This window comes from Phascolarctos cinereus, unplaced genomic scaffold, assembly GCF_003287225.1.
Source record: "Phascolarctos cinereus isolate Bilbo 61053 unplaced genomic scaffold, phaCin_HiC Scaffold_726;HRSCAF=1367, whole genome shotgun sequence".
NCBI classification, from domain to species: domain Eukaryota; kingdom Metazoa; phylum Chordata; class Mammalia; order Diprotodontia; family Phascolarctidae; genus Phascolarctos; species Phascolarctos cinereus.
In genome coordinates, this window is record NW_027556098.1 from 375,933,606 (window position 1) to 375,937,940 (window position 4,335).

At 41.6% G+C, this 4,335-nt stretch overlaps 1 long non-coding RNA gene across 1 annotated transcript; it reads right to left on the reverse strand.

Annotated features, from left to right (window-relative positions):
- Positions 1–2,071: 2,071 nt before the first annotated feature.
- Positions 2,072–4,066, reverse strand: LOC110206075 (uncharacterized). Its single transcript, XR_002323775.1, has 3 exons — positions 3,931–4,066; positions 3,724–3,816; positions 2,072–2,610 (listed from the first exon to the last, which is right to left on the reverse strand). It is a non-coding gene; the product is annotated as an uncharacterized LOC110206075 (long non-coding RNA).
- Between the last annotated feature and the right edge of the window lie 269 nt (positions 4,067–4,335).

Consider the following 4,335-nt stretch of genomic DNA (forward strand, 5'->3'; position numbering starts at 1 on the left):
ATCAATAATGGGGAAACTGGTGTTCAGAAAAGTTAGTGACTTGCTTCAGATCATCCAGGTGGTCAATAGCAGAGCCTCTGTAATAATATAATAATATAGAATAATGCCTACCTCACTGAATCAGAATCTGAGAGTTGGAAGCAAACCCGGAAGCAGCGAGGCGGCAAGTGGATAAAACAGTGGCCCCGGGATTCGGGAAGACCTGAGTTGAAATCCAGCCTCAGACACCTACTAGGTGTGTGACCCTGGCCAAGTCCTCTGTCTGCCTCAGCTGCTTCACCTGTAAAATGGGGATCATAATAGAACCTACCTCCCAGAGTTGTCATGAAGATCACATGAGATGATAGTTGTAAAGCACTTAGCGTGGTGGCTGGTACACATTAAGCATTTAATGAAGGTTTATTTCCTTCCATCTAGTTCAACCCAAACATGAAAGGCAGATACCCATTGCAACATACCCAATATGGTGATTTTCCAGCCTCTGCTTGGGGGCCTCCAAGGAGATGGAACCTATCACCTCCTGAGGCAGCCCTTTCACTGGTGGAAGGGGTTTTCCTGACATCAAGCCTAAATTGGCCTCATTGTGCACTCTTTGCTCCTGACTCTACTCTCTGTAACCAAATGGAAAAGTAGAATTCTTCCACTTGACAATCCTTCCAATACTTGAAGACAGCTGTTGAGCCCTGCCCCCTCCCACATTCTTCTCTTCTCCAGGCTAATGATGCTCAAGTACTTTAAGCAATCTTCACACTACATGTTTTTGTTTGTTCACTTTGCCTTTCTATGTATCCCCAACACTCAGTCCTGTACTTGACGTATAGTAGGCACTTAATAAATGCTGACTAATTATTAATCAGTCTGTGGCCCCAAGGAACTGACAACCTAATGGAGGAGACAGCAAGAAAATAAATATGTACAAAAAGTTATATACAGAATAAACAGGAGACATTGGAGAATTAAGAGGGGTTGGGAAAGGCTTCCTGTAGAAAATGGGTTTTTAGTCAGAACTTGAAGGAAGCCAGAGAAGCCATGAGGAGAAGATGAGGAGAGAAGCTTTCCAGGCATGGGGACAACCAGAGAAAATGTCTGGACTTGAGAGATGGAGTGTCTTGTTGGTAGAACAGCCAGGAAGCCAGAGTCACTGACTGGGTGAGAGTACCTGTTGGGCTGGGTTATGAAGGGCTTTGAATGGCAAACACAGCATTTTGTATTTGATCTTGGAGGTGATAGGGAGCCACTCTCACATGATCAGAGCAAAGGAGATGGAGAAGGAGTGGCCAGATAGGAAAGAGGAGAACCAGTGCAGAGCAGTGTCCTGAAAACCTATGGAGAAGAGTATATCAAGTAGAAAAGAGTAGTCAACAGTGTCAAAGACTGTACAGAGGTCAAGGAGAATGAGGCTGACTGATGCAACCATTTACCACTGCTAGACCTCTAGACACTCTTCAGCTTACTCTTCTTAAACCACAGTGTCTAGGACTGAACTTAATGCTACAGCTAGGCATAACAACGGCAGAGGACAGTGGGGCCATCACCTCCCTAGTCTTAGAAGCTTTAACCCCACTTGATACAGCCCAAGATTCCATTAGATTCTTTGGCTGCTACATGCCACTGCTGACTCACATTGATCTTACAGTCCACCAGGACTCCCAGATCTTTTTGAGAACAGCTTCTGTCTTGCCATGCCTCAATCATCCTATATTTGTGAATTTGGATTTTTTTTTTACTCAAGCAGATTACATTTCTGTTTTAAAGATTACATTTTTCTTTATTGAATTTCATTTTTCAAAATTCAGTCTATGTTTTAGCCTGACAAGATCCTTTCAGGTCCTAATTATTTCATCTAGTGTGCTAGCTAGTCCTTCGAACTTTGTGTTAAATGCACATTTGATGAGCATACCAATCTGCTTCTTTATCTAAGTCAATGATAAAAATGTAAAAGAGCTAAGGCCAAGGACTGATCGTGGGGGCACTCCGCTAGAGACCTCCTGTCCTACTGCCCTTAACAACCACTCTCTCGATCCAGCCATCCAACCAGTTCTGAATCAATCTGATTGCACTCAGTCGGTCAACAAGTGTTTATTAAACCCTTACTGTGCTTCAAGCACAATGCTAGGCACTAAGGGATACAGATGCACTAAATGAAACAATCCCTATTCTCAAGGAGTTCCATTCTAATGGGACAGACAAAAAGCACACATAACTACATATGTGTATAAATGTATGCATATACATATGTACACATACATATATGTATATATACATTCACCTGTAATATATGTGTTTGTACAGAAAATATACAAATGAACACAAGGTAATTACAAGGTAAGCAAAGTGGGAACATGCTAGCAGTTAGGAGTGGGGGTGATCAGGAAATGCTTCATGCAGATGGCGGTGCTTCGGCTGCATCCTGAAGGAAGACAAGCATTCTATGAGGCAGAAGTGAGGATAGACGCATTCTGGGGGTGGGGAGCCACCAGAACCACGATGAGACAAGAGATGAATAGAAGCTTCTTTAAAAGGAGAGGTTGAGATGCTTTATCTCAAGCTTTGCTAAAATCTAGGTAAACTATACTCACAGTCTTCTCCACTGCTACCATTTCAGCAATCCTGTCAAAAATAGAAATGAGATTAATGTGGCATGACTGGCCTTTACAGAAGCCATGATGGGTCTTTGCAATCACCTACCTAGATGTTCACTGACCATCTCTTTGATAATCCATTCTAGAATTTCCCTCAGGATTCAAAGTGAAGTCACTGGTCTATAGTAAGCAAACTCGTATCTCTTCCCTTCTTCTTCTTCTTCTTTTTTTTTTTTTTGGAAACAAGGACATTTGCCCTTCTCTGATCTCAATCTGATTGAATTTCTGATAGAGATTTACTGAGATCTTTCAAAGATCATTTGACTGTGGCTCAATGATCTCATCTCCCAGTTCTTTCATTACCAGATGCAGTTCTGGGCCATTCATCAAAAGGGCAGCTAAGCGATAATTAAATATTAATCTCCTTACTTATCTTGGATATCCACTTCCTGTTGGTTATTTTGCGTTGTGTTGTTCTGATATCATTCTTCTGCATGAAGAAAATAGAAGTAGCTTTGCCTTCTTCTCTCTTGTCAGTTAACACCACCCCAACCATCCCAAGTAAAGGTCCTCTCCTTTCTTCAATCCTCCTTCCCCCATAATATAGGAAATACGGCTTTAAAAAACCATGACAAAGTCTTTCTGTTGTCCTCAACTTTCCTTGGCTTATTGTGAGCCTTAGCATGCCTGACATAATTTCTAAAAGACCAAACCATACTCATACTTAGTCTCAGTTCCCCAGCTGCATTCCTTCCATCTTCTGTACATTTCTTTTTTTTTTCTTTTTTTTGACTAGGTAAGGGGGTTCAGTGACTTGCCCAAGGTCACATAGCTAGTAAGTGTTATGTGTCCGAGGCTGGATTTGAACTCAGGTCCTCCTGAATCCAGGGCTGGTGCTCTATTCACTTCACCACCTAGCTGCCCCTGTACATTTCACTTTTAAAACCTGATTTGGTGAGCTCCCTGGGCATCCACATCAGTCTCAAAGGAGCATCAGAGATAACGGATGTAAAGGGCTCTGTAAATCCCAAAGTGCTTTGGAAAGATCAGTTATAATTATCATTTGCTTTAAACAGAGCTCTTTACTATACAAAGGGTCTCCTCCACCATGAGGTCCCTTCAAAGGGACCTAGATACGTACCTTCACCATTCTGGGACTCAGTTTTCTCATTTGTAAAATGAAGGGTCTGGACTCTTGGCCTCTGAGGTATCTTCTCACTCCGGATTTCTGGACCTATGATTTACAAAAGTTTAATATGTTCACAAGTTATCAAGAATAACTCTCTGTGACTGTTTCACTCCTGTTTGAATAATGCAAATGATAACGATTATATCTACAAGAGCTCACATATTTCCTCAATAGTTCGAGGTTTATGAAGCAATACCAACTCATTGCTAATTGGTTTTGCTCCGCTATTTCCAGCATAAAGGCCATTCTTCTTTACCCAGCCTGCAAGATTGGTCATTTGGAAGGATCATTGCACTCATTTGACAGATGAGGAAATTCGGCTGTGGCTAGATTCTAGGTCACATGTCACATGACCTCAGTTTCCTCATCTGAAAAGGGAAGAGGTCTTCACATGTCCCTACCCCTGGCTCTAACATCACCCTGGGTAGCCATCATTGGATTTCTTTCTTTTTTGTTTACTATATGCAGTTTCCCTTCCTACTCTGCCTTATCCTTCCTCTCATATCCCCTGTTGCAAATGATTCTAAAGATTTTAAGATATATTTTATTTATTTAATTAAATAT